This window comes from Lathamus discolor, chromosome 2 (genome assembly GCF_037157495.1).
Source record: "Lathamus discolor isolate bLatDis1 chromosome 2, bLatDis1.hap1, whole genome shotgun sequence".
Classification (NCBI taxonomy): Eukaryota; Metazoa; Chordata; class Aves; order Psittaciformes; family Psittacidae; genus Lathamus; species Lathamus discolor.
The window spans coordinates 12,261,199-12,282,893 of NC_088885.1; the positions used below are offsets into that span (position 1 = coordinate 12,261,199).

Here is a 21,695-nt window from a genome sequence, read left to right on the forward strand (position 1 = left end):
TACTTGTATACTTCCACAGCTCAAGGAACCTGCTTGCACAATTTCCTTAATCTTTTCAGCTTGTCTATTGGTTTGCATGGGGGGTTTGGTTTTGTATTGCCTTTATGAGGAGGGCAATACGAACAAATGCCAAAGAACAGATGCTGCCCTAGGTCCTGCTGACCTGAGGGGTGAGAATGTACCTGGACTGGCTGGGCCATGGCAGTGTTTAATGATTGAGGAAGAATATAGTTAAAGTTCTCTCTTTTCCTCTATTTTACCATCCCCATGTCCATGTCCATCAGAACAAACGAGACTGGTATAAGTGGACTTGCAGTGGACAAGATATATATATATATATATATATATATATATATATATATATATATATATATATATATATATATATATATATATATATATATATATATGTAAGGGAGAGTAACAACAGCAGTGTATAAATACCTGATAAAGTCGATTCATGTAATTGTCATAAGGGACAAAAAGGATAGAATTGAGTTCTCTTGGAATGACAAGTTTGACTAAGGACACCATGGTAAGTATCCTTAGTCATGGACACTTGATGTGGATCCTGAAGATCCATGTTAAGGGATCCTTGGGCACCCACTGCAGATTCCCCTCAGTCGTATGTATTTTAAACCCTTTCAGTGGAGCACGGCAAAGCACTTCATACATTTCAGATAATGAAGCTCCACATAAGCTTCTCAAGCTATGAAAGGGAACAGAAATAAGGTACACACACACAGGTATACACATGCACACACAACCTGGGGTACCACAAGGAGGCAGGGTCATCATTTTACAGCTCAATGCTTTACCTACTCTAGTCTCAAATTTTGACTTAACTGACTAGGTGAAAATCACACCAGAAACCAATGCCAGACTAGTCCTTCCCTCTTACCCTGAACACATGGAAACACACTGGAAGTCAGAAAGACACAGTCAGCCCATGACTCAAATGGGAGCTCAGGTCCCTACAGATACAGTAATATCTATACATGCACTCATCTATCACAGATACCTGGAAATTGAGATATCTCAGAAATATGACATAGTCTTCTTTTACCATAGATTTTTGGGAGAGGATACCTTCATTGCAACCACCATATAGAAGCATTCAATCTTCCTGCAGAATCACAAATCAGAAACAAAAACAATACAGAAAGGCATAGCACTACTTGTAAAGCAGCACACTGGTGCCTCACCTGCTAAAGAGGAGCATACCTTGCTAAGGTAGGAGTTCACAATCTGCCCCACCAGCAGAGTGTAACAGCTGTATTCCAGGCTCGATGCCCATGTAGAATTAATCTCATTCTTTCTATGCCAAGGTGCATCTCTCACCACACTTCTGAGGATAGCCCCCTGTGGAAGTGGCAGTTCAGAGCCATGTCCAGTTTTCCAGCTGTGACTGACTGAGCCAGAGTAGAATGAGTCACCCGGTCTGGTGTGTAAGCTTTTCTTCAGACCATTCTCTAACCTTGACAACCAGCACCTCTTTGTGTTTGGTTTCCTCTGCTGTTCGTACAGAGTTTAGGGTTTTTTTGTTCAGTGACATGATTTTCTTGGAATGCAGGTAGGACTGTTTGCTTAGAAAAAAAACCAAACAAAAACCAAACCCAAACCACTTCCTCTTCTTTCTTCAGTTTTTCCAGTATCACAGATTAAGAGAGCAGTGAATGCACGATTACATACTTCTCCCATATGTGAAATTTGGGAAGTCTCCTCACAGAAGAAACAACACTTACAGCTCCTTGTCTACCTACCCAAGATGGGCTTGTTACTACTGGGCAAGAGCTGTTTGCATCAGGAAAGGGATGAAGCATTTGTAAGTTTTGTTTGGTGGTGTTTTGTTTTCAATTTTTCACCCCTCTTTACTTTTCTCCTATTGAGACATGATGTAGATTTGAAATCAACAGAACTGTAACTCTTTGCAAAAAAGGTTTAACACCTTTTATTCACCCATTTTTAGCTTTTGACACTGTGCACTCTAACAGACCATAAACAGAGGAGGATTCAGAATACCTCTGTCGTCTCCTCAAATAATATGCAGCAAAGGCTAATCCCAACTGTAGGACACTGCCTAGCAGGAAGTGTTTGCATTAGCAGAGCCAAGACAAATCATGGTTGTGTGTACTTACCCCTTTGAGACTCCCTATCTGTTGCTCATCTGCCCTAGGACAATCAGACACTGAACAGTATGGATCTCTGATTAGAGATACTGCCTAAACTGCTTTAACACTAAAGGACACATACACCTTCAAAGACCAACATTTTTAACTGCTTTAGGTGTTCCTGCTTGAGCAGAAGGTATGGACTTGGTGACCTCCAGAAGCGCCCCCTCCTACCTCAAGCACTCTTATTCTGAGGAGTTATAGCTTTTTTTCTCTTCCATGGGACAGAAGCAAAGGGAAGAACAGTGAGAAGAATACCATTAACCATATAAAAACTGATAAAGAAAAATTTACCTTGTTTTGTTTGGCTTCAGATTTTCCTATGTCTTACCTAACTGAAGAGGGAACTAAAAATGCTGGATGGGGTACCAAAAAGGGAGACAGGGAAAATAAACCCCATATAGAAAGGCTCAGTTGGGAGGGCACAGGAGGAACAGCAGAGGAAAACAAAGGACCTGGAATGACATCCTGCCTTGAAATGAAGTAATTTCAGCTGTGAGCATAGTGAAACAGTGTAAGAATGGAGGAATGTTGTTTCCATGTACTTCCATTATATATTTTACAAATTGACACCTTGGAATCTGCGGGACAACATCTGCCTTTGACAGCTGGTGAGCCTTCCACTCTTTCATTCATATTAAAGAAAAACCAACAAAATTACTGAAGGGGTTGAGTTCAGACATCTCTTCAGTGCAGTGCCACTGTCACCCTGAAAATCTCTAGTTATTTCTCTAAGTTGTAAAGAATAACAGTAAGGCGAAGAGTCTGGGAAGGAATCTTCTGGGAAGGAATCTTCAGGGTTTCTATCAGTTTCTGGAAATTCTGCACTATTAACTGCTACTATCACTTGCTTGTATCAATCACCTTTTGTAGTCACTCTCAGGTCTGGCTAACCTAGTAAACATACCAAGAACATGTACTAACTCCTGAAGCCCATATATGTTTTCTAAACCATGTATCTAGGCTACTTTTAGATAGATGCACTTGACCCATCTTTCTGTTGCTTTCACAAGTGATCTGGTTTAATTCTACCAGAAATTTAAGCAATTGCATAGCATGCAAGTCATCTGGAAACACACCTTTAAAAATCCCTGGGAACTACAGGTTGCAGAGCAGGTCCCACCACTTTAACACAGTGCTGTTCACATTAACTATAGCAGACTGTTGGGGCTTGATTAATGCAGATGAACAACTAGGACCTGACCCAGGTCACTGACATCAGTAGGAGCAAGTTTACTGTACCCTGTACACAGATTTAGGCAGCATTCTTAAAACTTCCACAAGTAACATTGTTATTTTAATAAAAATATTAGCAGAACCTCCACAACACAGCCCAATGAGCAAACTCACTAGACACATTTGTGAAAAGCTTAGATGGCAAACAAATGCGATATTCAGAACCATTTGAGACTGGGAGTAACCATCATTGTCTTGTTCTATCCACTGTCAAAATTATCTTAAAAATACAGCAAGAGTAACTTAGGGCCTTCTTTCCCTATTTCCATTCGTATTTTACCTAACCTTCTAGTATTATAACCAAAAATCTTCACACAATGTTTGTAATTATGTCACTAGCTCTACCCCCTCTACCCAAAAGCCACCCAAGACTTTTAAAGGCACAAGCAGTCATTCCCAGGTACAGATGAAGCATTTCAAGAGCCATGACGAAGAGCAGGGAACTGGGTAGAGAACATATTTCCTTCTAGGAAGACAGACACCAGCTTTGCAGCAGGCTCCCTGAGGAGAAAGTTCTTCTCTACTGAGGCCAGAGAAAGTTTTGCTCTACTGAGGCCATCTATGACAGTTTGGTAGCCCTACTGAGCAGCAACCCTAATTCCACCCTAATAAGCAGGATGTGCTTGAAACAGGAATGGGACCAGTGGAAACCTTTTTAACAATTTAACTTTCCTTAGCTACCTAGAATACCACCACTGTATTGGAGCAAGGTACAACTTGAGAACAAGCAGAGAATCAAACTAGGAAGAGTGGGAAAGGTTAGGCATTTTGTCCAAAGGAGGATGAACATTCCATACTAAAAGGAATGTAAAGGCTATTGGAAAAGTCTTCACTGTTAATCTTTCCCTCTCGTCTTCCTCCGTGGAGTGGCAGCATGAACAAAACAAGACTTGATAAACCAGACTGAAACAGCTCAAGTGTACTCTATTGACCAAGCAAAGCAGGCAGACAGAGTGAAAAGTGAACAGTATGTTTTTAAATACTTTCAGAAGAGGAAAAAGTAGTTCTGTTGCTAGCAGCCATGCAGTTCATGCAAGAAGTGTCTTTAAAAAGCAGGGGACGTTCAGGGAGAACAGCCTCTGCAGAGCAAAGCAGCATCACAACACACTTCAAGATTACATCATGTGCAAGGTTGACAAGTCTTTTAAATATTAAGGGCCATGTTCTACTCTAATTCCACACACGGGACTCCCATTAATGTCAGTGGGTGTTTCACACAAAGCACAAGAATAGAAAACAGCCCTTGGCATCTTTTAGTATTAAAGAAAAAAGATTTCAATAAGTTTACTTAATCCATCAAACTGGCAGACTCCAGCATTAGCTCATGTGATAGTGCTGTCAATGCTTGGTCAAGCCTAAAAAACCTTGAAGCTTAAGCAAGTCTTGACACAGCAGAGAAGCAGAAGCTCAAGATGGCCAACTGTAGGAAGTAAATAAACTTCTAAAAGCAAAGAGAATAAAGGATTAAAGGATAAAGAAAATTATTTTCCCCCTTTATATCAACTTTTTCCAGAGAAGAAATACATGTTTCAGAGAAAGAAACCCTGAGCTTGGCAGGCTGGGTAGAAAAAGAAAATCAGAGGCAATTTTGGGGGTTAAGAGGAGAGGGAAGTAGAATGCAGCTGCTAATCCTGCTAAGGGAGTTTTGCATTGACTCTAGTCTCTAGCGTACTAGGGACATACAAAATTTTGACCATGCACTAGCAGCTTCCCTTGATAGCCTGGAGTTAGAGGGCTCAGTGTATGTCTTAAAGTCCAGGAGAAAAGTGGATTTGTGCTTAAGAGAGTTTTGCTGTCAAATGCCGAAATCAGAGCTTTATCAAATGCTGCTTGAAGGGGACATGCATGCATAAGGCATCTCTGCTAATGCCTTTCCCCCATTGCTCTCCTAACCCCACAATCACAATAGGAACAATCTCTTGGCCACTAACCCCAGTTGTGTTTTTCCTGTTATTTTTTTTATGTAGAGATCCCAGAAGCCCTATGCACATTTCAGCCTGGGTTTTTGTTGCTGTGGTGGCTGCCATCTTGGGTGGAGTGTCCTTGGCTCTGGGGTACCAGCCCTTGTTACAGCAGCAAGCAGCCTGGGTACTTTGAAAGATGGTAGAGCCAAACCTGAAATATTAGGTCCCATTCTCATTGCCCTGTTTAGCAACCATCTGGTTCAATTATCAGTCAGGGCTGCACTGTGGAATTTCCGTAACAGAGAAACTGACACAGGTATATGGTCTGGCTGCCAATTTAGCTAGAAAAGCCTGATGAAATTGCTTAAGACTTAATGGATACGTGGCATTAGTAGTGTGACCTTGGTTCATGAAATACTTGAGGCAGCTTAAACTATTGCCATCACGCAAAGGAGACAATTCAAAGAAAGCAACAGGGTAGATGTAGTTGTTGGATGGTGTTATGCAAGCTTCTCTCCCCCTAGATATATTGATACACGTTATTTATAGCAGTAAAAGCATCTGAGCGCAAACAGCATTTGAAGACAAAGTTAAAAATATTACACAGTTGGCTGTAGGGCTCTTCATTCGGTACCTAACAAGTCTGGTCTCCCTTTATTTCCTTCTTCTAATTCGGTACACTGCTGACTTATTTGCACCCACCAGTTCAGCACATGAGTGGTAACAAAGCATAGGAGTCATGTTCTACTCCCTCCTTGTTCCACTGCTCTTTGGGATGAGCTCCCTCTTACTCACCACTGTCTTTCTTCCCTGTGTAGTTACATCAATCTCTCCTTGGATTGCTATAGAGGAAAAGCAATTGTCCAGAAGTGGAAGTTACATGTAGCTCTGAATGGGGCAGCTTCCTAGTGTTCATTATAATCAATGGAGTCTCTTTCACTGACTTCTGTAAGAGACAGATCAAAGCAAGACCCTTTATTTAAGGTCCTTCTGAACAAATTTCACCTGAAAATGCCAAGATGCTTCCTGCCAGGAAATCTACAGCAAATTCAAGCAGAACTCTGTTTTCAGTTTCACAACAAACTCAGATTAAGTGAATTGCCTTCTGTGGTTTTCCAGTGTCAATTCCAATTATGGCTAATGCTGTGTAAACCCTAGGCTTAAAAAAATGCATCAAGAAAAGTAGGGTGAAGGTCAGCATGCACGTGGGAAGAACCAGGATTTCAGCTTGAATTCCGTTTGGGGTAGCAATTCTGAAACTTGCTTTTGTTTACAATTCATGGAAGGTGGAAAGGTTACACCGGAAGAGGTTTGAAGAAGTCTTCATAAGAGGCAGAAGGACAGCAGAATACATAAAGTGATTCTAAAAATCACCCTTAACTATTTCCTCAGTAGTCCACCAAAGAGACTAACACAAGCACATGCTAATTCATGTCCTCTGAATTCAGGGGAGGAACTGAGCACTTCAGCATCAGTAGCTTCTGCTTAAACAGGCCTTACATTTGCAAACAGACCCTGGAACAAATTTCCAGCTGCTTCCAATGTGGTCTGAACAACCACAACTTAAAAATAGAAATCCACACTAGCAGAAGCTAATTCATTTGGAACACTGAGGACTCATCGCTGAAACAACCTTTCTCTCTTTGGTGCTTTCACATACATAGCCCTGTCAAATCCAGAGGTACCATTCCCAGTTCTCCCATAGGAGGAGAGCCTATTTTTTTGAATGAAAGTTTGCATCATTACTCAACAGCCATACTGGCTCATGACAGAAGAGTTTGATCTAGCTAAATCCTACCAGGCATAAGCTTCTTAAATGATGTTGAAGTTTCTCCTTATCTAGACTCTACTCACTGCTTTGGGGGGGGGGGGGGGGGAATAAATAAAGAGAGGAATGAAGTACCTAAGGTACTGCCTTGAGTAAGCAAATTAAATATATACATTCTTTATAAACAGGACTCCTAATATGTTTAGAATATAACTTGCACTTTTGCAGCATCCCCATGGAGCTCATTTTAAAAATCAATTAAATAATGCTACTGAGACTACAGAATTTCTCCCATACCTCTCTGCAGTGGCTTATCTAGCTTTAATGTCTAGGACTTACACAGTTGCAAACTACAGCTGCTTAAATGACAACTATTGTTCACTGCATGATATTTGATGAAATAAATGCTAAAGTGTGAAATCCATTAGTGCCACATACACCATACAATGCATTTGCAAAGGCTTAGTTCAGGGAGGAGGGAAATTCCTCTCCACAGATAAATATAGCTTTTAAAGGTGTTTTTTTTTTATTATTATTATTTGCTTCCAACAGATTTTTTTTCCTGCAACATCTCTATCTGTTGGTATCCTGAAACTCAATGAAATACCTCAAGGCAAGTATTTGTTCGCTATTTCCTGTTGGAACAGCACAAGAATGTTCTTTGTGTTATTTGAAGCAAGCAGCAAAGATGGCAACAACACATGGGTGACTTCACTTCCTTGGGGGAAGAGAAATTCCAACATATATTTAATATATATTTATATGGTGTATAATTAAAAAGGTACCCTGAAGAGAACAACGGGCTTGGATAAGCACTTGTTATTGAGAAGGGCACGTGAAACTAAAGTACACACCAAAGTGCAGTGGAGCAGAATCAGAAGTAAGGTCCTACCAACCAGCTCCCATAGAAACCACTGAACAGGCAGCTCCAAACTAGGACAGCAATCCTGTGGGGTCTGCCCAGTTTAGCTTCCTATAGATTCTAGTGGCTGCAGACCTTGTGCCAATCGAGCCAAATAGGAAGAGGAGCAAATTTTGTTTCACTGTGGTCTTTTCCAAGCAGTTCAGAAACCAATTGTGCTACCACCTGCTATGGAAAAAAGCTGTCCTGCATTCCTGCCACCGCTGGAAACTGAATAAATGGTAATTTGGATGAGGACAGCTTCCTTTCGCAATGCTGCATTTGGTCTGTGATCCCAAACCAAGATAGAATCAGGCCAATTATGTTGAGTACAAACACATTACAAAAAAGCATCACATGTTTTAAAGAAAACAGAATAACCTTCATGTATTTATGAATGATCTAGCCTGCTTTTGAATGAAAATTCAAACACAGGGAACAACAGCAGTTTTAGTAAAGCTATACTCTCATTCACACTCCGTAAAACTGTGATTTCCTCTTTTCCCCTTCATGGAATAAACTACTACTCCTTTAAAGCCAATTTGCAAGAGCCTCAGCTTCTAAAAAACCCAAACCTCCCCCCTCCATAAGGACATTCAAAACAAACCTACTAGACAATAGGCCCAGTTTTCCTAGTTCTTTGTGTTAGGGTGGAAAAAACAGTTGTCTGCTACATTAGTGAGAAATAACTTCAGAGACTCAGACACATGCTGAAATGTTTCAGTTGAAATCAAACTCTGAGAAATTTTTTAAATGTTTTCAACACATCAGCATGAAGCATCGACCTAGTTGGAATCACTTAGATCTAAAGCAAATGCACTGATTGTTTTCACAGCATGCTTTTCTTCTTCAAGTTGCAACAGGCAGACTGGCAACTGCTGTTCGGAAAGGTTTTCAGCCCCCTGCCTTGGTCTGCTGTAGCCTATGACACAATCAATACCAGGGTTAGAAGGCAGAGGAAGCTAAAGAAAGATTATGAAGATGAGGTGAGTGACAGAATTGCCTTACAGGATTTGTTCTTTCTCTCACCTTGAGTCTTTTCTGATGGAAACAAAGATGGAGAATCATCCCAATTCTTTCTCCGAAAAGGGGCAGATATGGTGGGGAGACCACGAGGCATGAGCGGGATCAGCACTCAGTGCACTTGGAAACATTCTGCTCTACAGATATGACAAGGAAGAAGAACCCGACTCTTTTTTTGTCAGGGTGGGATGGAAATAGTGTTAGAGATATTTTTTCTCTCAGTAATCAGTTTAATTAGCATGCATGGGGAGAAAAAGTTCACCAGGAAATAAATTTTGAGCATTCTCCTTTAATCATTTCACCTGAGCCCAGCCTGCACTATCTGCAGGCATCTCTGCTCCAGCCCAGAGTATGGGGACCATCATCTTTCAAATAAACCGTCTCCCTTTGAACTGGTGCATAATGGGAGAATACTTCAGACACCAGTCCCACTTAATATGCCACTGCACAGGACTCTGTTTCTGCCATGTTATAAGGATCTTAACAGCTTTCAGTTGTTCAAGTGCCACATTAATAAGGACTTTCTACAGTATCCCTAAGTTTATTATGGTGCAGCTCTTTAACGGTGTTCATGATGTAAAGTGTGATTTGAAGCCACTTACTGGAGATGCCGTGCTGTTCTGCTGCTTTATCCCACCACCAGTTTATGAAGATAAGTGACTTGGCTTGAGCTTACTGCAGTAGTGTGAGAAAGGATGGGAAGAAACAGTCCAAGGAAATTAAGAGAAGGCCCAGTTTATGACACTGTCCTTTTCAGTTAAGCATAGCAGAATCCCAGGAGAAAAGCATATTTGGATATTAATAGCATGCAACAGTCAGAATATTATTGGGATTCAGTGAATCCACATTTATATTTTAATATGTTAAGAAACAGGAAATGGGGCAGAGAACAAAAACTAAGCTTCTTCTCCCCTTTATTGACATGAAGTTTAGATAGCTATTCAAGTGCTCTATAGCACACACAAACTGTTTACCATAAGTTGCATAAACACTAGTTCAGTACATCAACCAGGATGGAGGTCCCTAGACCCATGCCATGGGCTGTGTACACACCACTCCATAGCAATAATGCTGTTAACCCCGCTGCAGATCTTCCGTTTGCAAACAGTTACAGCATCATTATTTGTGCTGTGCCTACAAGCATGACTTTGTAATTCTTCACACCCAAACAGATAAACAACTCCCAGTTCATATCCAGACAAAAACACAAGCTAGCAATCAATAAAGAATGAGCTCTCCAATGTGCATCATCATATTTCAGTTTGGCCTCAAACACAGTATTAGCAGAAGCTACAGAAGTTGGACACTTTAGTGTCCTTGAGAGTAGCTTAGTGAAAGCAAACAGCAGAATATGTAGAAGAGGGCTTTTCTTTTTGTTTAACACAATCACAGTAGAAGATATAATGGGTAGAACAGTAAGGGGTCACAGCAGGGAGCACACCAGCACGGAGATGCATTCCCAGCATAAGCACCCTGGCAGCACCAGAGCTGGCTGTGCCAGGCACTAAGGGTGCCAGCCGGGCACCACGCAGGCCTCCTGCAGCAGCCACATAGCTACAGCAAGGGCTGGTGGGCCTCCCTCATCCCGCAGCACTCACTCCTATCCTTCCCTTTCTTCCACAATAATCCATGAAACATCATTTCGCTTCCTCAAACAGTACCTCCAGGATCCACTTCCCAAGAGCTTTTCAAAGTACACCCAAGCAACCCCCTTCTTAACCCTTAACACTGTCCCTAGGTTTGCTCCTGCACTCTGGGACCCTGAATACTCCAGCCCCCGAGGCTGACTCAGGGAATCACCCCAGCACCCCACTGCACAGTGCTCTGCAGGTCGCCAGTTCACAAAATTAGTTAGGGGAAAAACACACCCAAAGTTTGCTTTTTTCTCCTCTAAATAAGAGACAAAAAGACTCATCTGCAAGAAACACATTGTCAAGCTGCCATCCACACTTCAAGAGGTTCTTGACAGGAGACAAAATATATATTTATCCATCCCCATGAAGTTAAGGGCTTTTGGGGAGGGAGTTCCCTATGGATGAGTCTCTCACTTGACAGCATAGCTCATAATATGGCAATATATTTGGTAATTGTGTCATACTGACACCTGAGGTTTCCATTAATGCTGCCTCACAGTAAGAGAGGTTTCATATGTCAGCATTTCCTCTTATGTTGCACTGAGTTGCTTGGGCTTAGGGCAGAGGGAGTCTCTTGTTTCTTGGGTTCATCTTCACAGCAACCATCTTTTAGGCCTATAACATAACATGTAGGCCATAGACATGAACTGAACCTCTTGGTTGCATGGGGCTTTGCTAAGGTTTCGAGATCTTTAGGAACCAACTATGCAGGGTTAATACAATTAAAAAAAAAAAATCACTGAGAAATTGTATTCACCATCACCTAACAGTTAAACATGCATGTATTTACTTCAACAACCTGCTAAATACCAGGCTCAAACCACATCCCCTCACCACGAAAGGTATGGAATTTAACTGTCTCACATGGAAGGATAACTACAATGTCTACCTGGACTGGGATCTCCCAACTAGCCCATCAAAGTAACACATACAGGTAGTCAATTTATGAGATGTTTCTTCTGCACAGGAATTAACTTCATCTTCAAAAACTAGACCCACCAATTCTCAGTTACAACTCAGCTGCTTCCTACCAGATGCAAGCTGGACCTCAAATTTTTGCTTGCAGCAGGACAATTGGAAACAACATGCAAAACAGATCTGTAACAGCCACACTTTTTGTTGTTGAAAATTCGCATTACATCATAAGAAGATAGAGAGGATAAGCCTACACCAAAACATAACACCAGTGTGAATGAAGGGAGGGAGAAGATGGCAAAGCATCCTGCTCCACAACAGAAACACCACCTGCTCCTGCAGTACCTGGGTCAGAGGCATGCTTCCACCTGGGGTCACTTACACAGGCACAATTTTGACATGTTGGATAGGGCTTGGAGCAATCTGATCTACTAGAACGTGTCCCTATCCCTGGGCAGGGGGTTGTAACTGGATAATCTCGAAGGTCTCTTCCAACCCAAACCATTCTGTGGTTCTAGTCTATGTTTCTAATTTCTGTTTTCTTTCAAGTGACTGGCTCTGACACTGACATATAATTTCCAAGAAGCCTAAATCAAAGCAGATAAATGCCATATGAGAAATTAACCATCAGAAGACACAGACACACATTTTAAGAAGTCTAACCATAATTATAGGTTGGAGGAAGAAAGTTACTGACTGACAATTACAAGATTCATAAAACATGCAAGTACAACTGGAAAATTGGAAATTCTTCAGCAGTTTCCCTAAATTATGTAATTGGAGGTGTGCCAGGCAATTCTTCCATTAAAATATAGAATTGTACAAAATGCAATATCCCTCGAGTTACCAGAAACACGTTGCAGTTTTCTATTGGGTCTCCAAATCTTTGATTTTTGAAATTAAGTCTCTCATTTATTAGATACTTGTAATGATTTAAATTCAGGAACTAGTTGCAACCATTTCAAATCCTTTCAGGTAAATTAACTCTACACTAATTCCTAAAAATTGGGATAAGTGCTAATTCCTGTTTGTGCAGCAACAATCTTATCATCAGACAAAAATGACTAGCTTCAGATTTAAGCACGTTTTGATTTTTTCCCTTTCTCAGATCTTGAAAAATAAGTATGTTTCTCTTCAGAGGAACTGAATCACCACATTAAGCTCTAATTGTGTTAAACTTCAGCAAGGACCGTAAGCATCCTGAAATCCATGTGTGTCTAGAGGCTTATATGAATACATCTCAGCCAGCATCTTATATGAATACTTCTTAGTTTTCATAGGTTGAATAAGACAAACAATGTTTTGCCACTGCTCAATCAGTGAGTAGTTACATTAAAACATAGGTACTGCCACAGAGCAAAATGGAGCAGTGTACAGATTCATCCTTGGAAGATGGGATTCTTTAGACCACTGACAATGAACATACATTCAGGTCTTGGAGCAGGTTTTTCTTCATGGTACATCAGCAATTAGTCAGTACATAGTTTTTGGAAGACAGGAATTTCTCCATAATCTCTGTTCACCAAGATGCTTAAAAACAGATTTGGAATTGTTCTGTCCCCAGCATAGACATTCTACACCTCTAACTACCACACATCTTCCAAGTGGTTAATGATAAAATCCCTGTTGACTCCATTGAAGCCAGGATTTTCACCCTTTTTTACACAGACTTTTTTAACCAAGCTTAACAGAGTTTGTAGGTTGACAATGCAGTCGTGTTTTGTTTATAAAAGTGGCATTCTTTATTCAGCAAGGTAGTGTTCTCTGCTATTGCTTCTCTGCAGTCCATTCATACTTGTTAAGATACCACGTTATTTCCACAAAGGTAAGAACAGGAGAGCTTTGGAACATGGGAAGGCTCAGGTAAACAAAACTGTTCCTCCTCAACAATGTTATTTTCTCAATTACAGAGGCAGAACTCTGCTAAAACAATGATTTATTTTCTTGCGACATGTCTAAAGAACACCAAATCTTGCCACAAACTCAGATTTTTAGATTAGGCCTTAATTAGTATTTACATTTGGTCTGTGTTCATGATGGACGTCTATTAGCAATACTTATAACAGCATGTTTGCAACAATATCAGAATGTGTCCATGTGTACACCATGCGTTTTGAACAAGGTTCTGTAATAAAGTCAAAAGGAATAAATTTTCGTGCCATTCCGTACTCTGCGTCTTTTTACTTTGGTACCAGAACAGAGTGGGCTATTTTATCAGATTTTGCTAGGAACCAGCAACTTCAAAATTAATTAATGCCTCCTGTGAACTACAGAAAGAAGGAATATGCAGTGAGCCCAGTACACCCCATCTCCACCTTCTGATGCTGTTACCCACCCAAAATGGAGCTGCAATACTGGCAAAGAACCTGAGGGAAGAATCTCCTAGACTGGAAAAAATACCTGCTGGAAACACAAAGGTAAGGAGGGGAATAGGTGTTTTAAACCCAAACATTACCCCATGTGCCTAAGCACACATTAACATCTGTGATGTATTCTCTAAGTGATAAACATGGTACAACACAGCCAGCACAAGTGCAACTAGAGAGCTCCTTTTTCCCCCCATTTTGGCCTATTGGAAGGCAATGGAAACCTCCCATAGAGCACTGCTGATATCCTGCCCAATCTCCACATTGGAATTGGTGCATTCCTTTAAATTCCACTGGTAACACATTCTCTACTTCCCTATACACACTACCATGTAAAATCACTAGACTCAACTACATAATTTTCCATTTCATCTTATAGGTAGCTGAAGGGCTCAGAAGCAGGAGAATGTTGCATTTGTAAAACACTTCAGAATATATAAGTACACTAAAGAGAGATTCTTTAAGAAAGCTGCAGATGCACTGACATAATATTATCCAAGAATAAAAGCCCTTTGAAGTAGAAGTCCTCTACAAGTAGAGAGCAAAAAAGCAGTCATAGTGAATGCCAATTGTAGTAAGCCTAACACTTTCTGTTGGGAAGAAAGATTGTTTGTAATACTGTAACACAATTCTTGATGCAGTACAGCAAAGGAGAGATTCTCAAAATAATTCAGTTTTTGCCTGACTGTTGCTCTGGTTTAGCTTAACAGCAACTTTGCAAGCGGTGGTATGAGAGCTGAGGTATGAGGAGGCACCTGTAAGCCTTTGCTTTCTCATCTTTGCTGCTTAAATGCCAATACCTTCATCAGACTGTCGGGAAAAAGAACCCAGTATTAAAAAATGTAGGGATGAAACCCATACCCTTGTATGCAATGGCAGAATAATTATTTCTTTGTTCTTCTTAAAAACAGCTTTCAAAGCTTTCCATTAATGTTCTACTTTTTCATCTCTGGTATATCTTTCCCCTTTGAAGAAAAAGATTTCCACCTATAAAAAAAAAGCCTCCCAAAAAATCAGTCTTGAAGCTTTTTTGGGGGGCTTAGTTTCTGGTTTTGGTTTGTTTATGTTCCCCCCCAGCTTTTAAACAATAATCCATGGCAAAGTCAGACACTATCAAAACCAGAAAAGGAAACCAAGCACTTTTTCCAAGCTGGAACTACATAGTGGGAAACAGGCTACATTTTTATCTTGCATCTCTCCAATCTGTGTTTCATAATTCTTATCTAGGAAGTAACTCAAATAAATTAGAATCATAGAATAGTTAGGGTTGAAAGGACCTTAAGATCATCCAGATCCAACCCCCCTGCCATGGGCAGGGACACCTCACACTAAACCATCTCACCCAAGGCTTTATCCAACCTGGCCTTGAACACTGCCAGAGACGGAGCACTCACAGCCTCCCTGGGCAGCCCATTCCAGTGCCTCACAACCCTCACAGTAAAGAATTTCTTCCTTACATCCAATCTAAACTTCCCCTGTTTAAGTTTTAACCCATTACCCCTTGTCCTATCATTACAGTCCCTGATGAAGAGTCCCTCCCCAGCATCTCTATAGCCCCCCTTCAGATACTGGAAGGCTGCTATTAGGTCTCCAAAATTACCATCCTTTAACAACCGTTTCCCAAATATTTCCTGATCAACAGCTGTTTGCAAGCATGCAGCTGCTTACAGATTGCCTACACACCACATGCTATTAGCTTTTCCCAATGTAACAAAGATAAATTCAACTTCCTAATTTCCTCTAGCATTCCTTACATATCTAGTGCAAAACCTCCCCTGCAAAATTAAGACTCAGCAATTCTATAACCATTAATACTTCAACTGCTTTTACTGCCTTTCAACTTTGACGAAACCTGCAAAAAAATCCGCTCATTTTACCTCACATTTGAGACCAATCAAAAGGTCCATTTATCACTCATTTCAGCTAGGAAACACATTCACCAAGCTGAATACAGAACACCAAGAAAAGTGACCTATGTTTAATAAAGATTGGGCAAATAAGTTCTCTTATCGGTTCCTTATTTTTTATTTGTAACTTCCCGGGACATTCTCTAGCTACCTAGGTCTATTCCTGCGCCATTTTAAGACCTAAGCCTCAGCAGCGGGTCAGTCATGACAAGATGGATGCCCTTGGCTAAAAAGCAGCAGCACCCCTTCCTTTGCCCTTACCTAGTTTTTAAATGATTGCAACACGAGATTTCAGATGAACATATATCGCAAACATGACCCTATTACAATCAACAGGATCTTTGCTAGGTATCTCATGCATGCTAAGAGATAGCCCACAGTCCAACAATATTGGCATGAACCCAGAGGTACATAAGCAGCACCCACCACCACAGCTACAGTTGTACTTACATGAATTGGAGAGTACCACGATCTGCAAGAGCCTGGAGCACCTTCAAGACATGGCAGTGGAATCAAGCCTCTGACTGTGTACTTGTAGGTCCCAGGACTGGAGACAATGCTCCACCCCTCCTGAAGGCATTCACATGCAGAGGACACTTACGCACCTCCTCTACTCCCTCAGCCTTTCTTCCCTCATCCTATGTAGACTTCCCCCCTCAACCCCACCAAACTGATCTTAAATCCAAGCTCAATACAAATCCAGATCTTAAGTTTAGAAGAGCCTAAAAGCAGAGGTGCTGCCTCACACAACTCTTTCTTCACAGAAGAGGACAACGGGCTCTCCTCAGGGAAATGCCCAGCCTTGACTGCGGTGAACAGCCACACCTGTGGCCTTCACACCCTGCCCACGGTGCCATTGAGCCCAGCAAAGCCTCAGCTGTGCTGACCTCCAGCTCCCCACAGCCCTGATCCTGCATAGCCTCTGTCCTGTCCTGTTGGCCTAGACCCACCCGTCCCGCCTTGCCATGCCAGCCTACCCTATGCAGGGGATGTGAGGACAGGCCCTGCTGCTCCCCAGACCTCAAGGGCAGTGTCTGCCTTGCACTTCCCTGTGTAAAGGTGCTGCTTGATTTCCACCACAGGCGCTTGTGTAATTAAGGGGCAGCTGGTGTCCTCTGCAACTTTTCCATCTTCCGTCTCAATTTAAAAGGATTGTACATGTGGCTAAGCTTGCTCATGACTGAGAAGTTGTAGGGGAAGTGTTCCAGTTACAACTCTGGTTCCCAAATTTTACAGCGTTAGAATGAAGGCAGCTGGGTGGTAAAACTGGAGGTTACCAGTGGTAAAAAATAACCCTCATTAGAAAATTTGCTGTGTATTTCATGGCTCATTCCCCACTGTATTGCATGATATGATTGCAATTACACATCCTGTATATGCCACCCTTGGGCTAAAGACCCAAATTTTGGCTATCCCTAGCTGGCATTTGCTCTGTGTGATAGCAACAGCAGCTATCCCTAGCACAGTGGCACTGGTACAGGACTACAGCATAAAGTGATTTAGTGATACAAATTCACACCCCAGATGCCAACGTGAACTTATATATGAAACCCCTTCTTATCAGATCGTTTGTGAAGAAAAACACATAATAATGTATTATTTTAGTAAAACTTAATCAAATAATAGTAGTTCTCTTTCTGTAGCCTGAAGGGGAAACATTTACCAGATGAAAGCACGAAAGGGGGGCTAAAATATATACTTTATACCCCTAGCCTTACTTGTGCTTGAGACAGCTGCAGATGCAGTGTGTCCAAGGTGGCATTTACCAAGCACAGGCTGATTCAAAGCAGGAGGATACTGACCAAAAAAATAATGCGTCTTTTAGAAAAGCAATTTCAAAAGAATCATTAAATCACATTGAGGGAGGGGATCGGTACCACAGCCAGCAACACCTCTGCTAATAGAACAGCTCTGGACATAAGTCACTTGCAAGGACAGCTACATAGACTTGTTCTTGGTTTTGTAACCTTTATCTGAAACATTGTAGGCCCCAATTTGCAACCAGGCAACTTCTATGCCAATCTACCTTCAGTTAAGGCATAAAAGTGGAATTTCAGAGATTAACATTAGTGGTGGTAACAGCTGAGGTTTTGCAAAATATCAGTGAAGAAGAGGAGGGTGACGGGATGAAGGCCTGGTTTTACACTTCTCAGTTGTTACTGCACCACTACTGCAAGCATGCCTTCCTGATGCTTGGTAAAACACATCCCTGAACTTGCATCTGAGCAGATGCTGTGTGGGTAAAGGTGAAGAGAAAGGGTGTAACAATGAAGTAGTTTTACTATGGTCAGCCTTCCTAGACACAGCTGTTTCCCACAGGTCTCCACCGCAGCCTAACCCTGGCTACTAGTCCTAATCTTTGAAGCTTTTTTAAGTCCTTATTACCACTAGTTCAATACATAAAACTGTAACAAACTTATTAAAAAAAAAAAACCAACAAAAAAACAAACCACAATTAAAAAAAAAAAAATCCACAAGAAAACCCAAAACAACCTGCATTTTTCAGCCTTATCTAAACACCTTTTCTCTTGCTGCTGCCATGTCCTCCTACACTGCATCTCCACCATTCTTCACACCCTGCCTTTTCCTAACCCTCATATTGGCAATTATTCCTTTCCCTTTGTACATCAGTCTGTCCCACATAAGTGGATTGTATTAGCTACCTATTCTCAGTTCTCCTTTGGTACGATGGTATGTTCTTACTAAATCATACATTAGATTATAGTCGTAATTGTAAATAATGCTGAAGAAAAGCTAAATAAGTTTCAGTCATCCCCTCCCGTCAGAGATAAAATTGGAGTAGTACAGGAATTAAAGTGACTTCAAGCTGCTGAAAGCAGCAATTATATCTGTTCAAATGATAATCCAGCATTGTTTCTTTGTACTAACCTGAAGCTTTTACTTTGCAATAAAGGAACTGTATTAGACGCTTGAAGCAAAAAAGCATTTGCAATGCTTCCATTCTGAACACTGTAAATAACTAATTGAGGCTGTGGAAAATTAACAGCCAAGTATCACCTGTTATAAGGGTTTCATGTGCCTACTTTGTACAAAGACCAGAATCTGTATATATCCAGAAATCTAGATGTCAGTCACTGTTCTAGCAAAACTACTGGATAAGTTGATAGGTTTTGTCTGTTGAAAATAGTAATGGCAAGATCCCTGTGGAATTTTTCATTCAAAATGAAACTTCAGGTGTGTTAGAACCTTTAATCCTACCATTCATATTAAAAACAAAGAAAAATGGTCATATGTTTCAGTCTGATGTTTTGTAAGCAGAACAGTTTGAGACATTAATTCAAAGTTACTATTTCTTTAAAAAAATCCCCTTTTTTAATTTTCAGAAATTCAAATTTTTAAAGATTACATCCAAAATGACCAACCCCCCAATATTTAAAATCAAATTTGACTTTTCTGGAATTTGGCCCAGAACATATATACACACACATGTGTATATATTTGTGTATACGTATATCTACATAAACTTTCTGCAATTTCTAGGAAGCCAAAACCCATTATATATAAAATATAGTATTCAGAAAGAAGTATAATAAAATATTTTCTATATTGTCAAATACTACTATGGGAACAGAAGTGGAGGTGTGGAAGAATAGAGGTCTAAGAGTGAAGGAATCTAATCTCTGCAGCATATGTAGTTGTTTACATAATTACGAGGTCTATTATTATACATATTTACAAGGAAAACAAATTATGACTGTACAAATACTTCATTTGAATTATGTGGCTCAGCAATACAAACAATGTTTTTCACATTTTGCCTGTGTAGCTTCAGATGTTTTAAAGGAAAACTGAGATGCTTTGCCAGTGGGATTTGCCAGCAGAAATTCCTGAACAGCGAGTAAACCTGCCCCATATGTTTTCTGTTTCTGCCTTTATCCCTAGCTAGGGCCAGTCCCTTCTCCATCACTCCTCTCAACTCAGTTTGCCCACAGATGAGGCAAGTCCCCTTCCCTACTTCCCCTCACAGTTCCCAACCTCTCTCAGACCTACTGTTCCCTCAAGCTCCTGGTTTTCCTCTTCAGCCCTCGCAAATCTCTGTTCCTGGTTGACTCCTTGTGCACTCACTGGTTCAATCTACACCTCTATATTCTCTGGCTCTTCTCCTGTCTTCATCCGAATCACACCTCTTCCTCCTCCATCTCCCCCAGAGTGTAGTCACTGAGTACCTAGAGGAGTAAGGGTCCCTGCTGCCATCTCTGCCATTCCCCATGGCAAGCCAAGTTAGAAGGTAGGCCTTTCAAGGGAGGGGACAGAAATAATCTGATAGCCCTAAAAGAGGGAAGAAAATACAGGTCTAACTTGGAGCAAGAAAATTTCTTTTTGCCACAGGGAAGCTTTCCAACAGTGGATTCTAAGTCAGGGATAGTTAAATTCAGTAAACAGCACAAGGATACTGTGGAATTGGTGCTGCTGGATTTTTTTCAGGAAGCACTTAAACAAATGCCTGTCAGGTGTAACTCGGATAAGCAGCTTCTGTCTCTGTGCAGATGACTTCCTGAGGCTCCTTTCACACTTTCCTTTTCTGCTAAGCTTTAGGGGATGTAACTGTTTAGAGTTGCCAAGTAAACATGTGCCAACTACATTTCTCAAAGGCTTAGAACATCATCAAACATGGGTGGGTTGTCACAGGATACCAGAAGAGGCATCTCAGGCACAACCCTCCTACTCCTCACCAAATTCAAAGTTTTGCTCTTAAATACAGGGTACCTTTAAAATGGGCAAGACTTTCCCTTATTTCCCTATCCTCGTTGGGAACCACTGAAGTATTTTACCTGAAATTGTCTTACAAAATACTCAGGAAGAGATAGCCACCAGGTGGAAATGCTAACAGCAGCAGCAGCAGCAGCAGAAAAGGTCTTAAGGTAGGAAATATGAGGCTACTTCAATTACAGAAAGTTCCACAAGCCCCACCAGTGTTTTTCTCTTGGGCTCTCACAAAATGGGGAAGCAGAGTGAGAAATATCTCACAACCTTCACAGAATCCCCCTAAATCTCCTATGTGCCTGTTTAAAATATATTAGGAAATAAAATGGAGTAAGAAGCTTCTCAAAATATCAATGAAAACTCCTGGGTCAACCCCCAAAATGCTATTTTAATATTTTTTTCCCATGTCTGACTAAATTTTAAGATGTTTTCCATGAGGCCTAACTGTCATTCTTTGCTTTGTTTCTTCTCTCTTTGCTGTTTTTATTCCCCCTTTGGCTTGGAGTTGAAGAACTAATCTGAAATTATAAAGTATAGAAAGAAGGAATTTAACTGACATTAATTCCTCTACTTTGTTTTGGTTGTGTTGTCAGGTACTGACTACTATGGCCTGACTCGTGCTCACTTCTCTCCCTTTCAGGTTTTCATTACTGCTAGCAAAGGTATGGATGGTGGCCCCTAAAACAGGATTTAGCAATTTTATCACGTCTGTTTTTCAGTTCAGAATGGATGTTAACGAATGCGTGTTTATAGCTAAATAAGGCTTAGTCCTTCCTCTCTTCCCCCACTCTGATTTATGCCTCTGTCTTTTTCATTTCTATCTGAAAAAATGGAAATTCCAGTCCATAGTCCACCTATTTGGGCCTGATTCCCATTTACACTGTGGTGGTTTTCCACTGTTTTGGAAAAATAAAAGAGCTTTGAAGTAGACACAAATAAATAACTCTTACACTCACTTTACAGCTGGTTTGTGCTACCAGATGGTATAAAGGGGTCTCAGCATAAAGCAGAATGAGGCTACTATCTCCAGGGGCTGAGCTTTTTGAAAAAGAACAATGACCAAACACAAGCATTTAAAAATGAAACAATAATAGCTATTTTTAATAAGTTTTCTCTTTTCAGGTGCCAATTTCAGCCTTGGTTTC

The 21,695-nt window shown here is 40.9% G+C and overlaps 1 protein-coding gene across 1 annotated transcript in view; it reads right to left on the reverse strand.

Annotated features, from left to right (window-relative positions):
- POU6F2 (POU class 6 homeobox 2) overlaps positions 1-16,538 on the reverse strand; it is a 286,097-nt gene extending 269,559 nt beyond the window's left edge. Inside the window, exon 1 of the mRNA XM_065669184.1 lies at positions 16,276-16,538. The gene's annotated coding sequence lies outside the window, so the exon portion shown is untranslated. The remainder of the gene's footprint in view (positions 1-16,275) is intronic.
- Between the last annotated feature and the right edge of the window lie 5,157 nt (positions 16,539-21,695).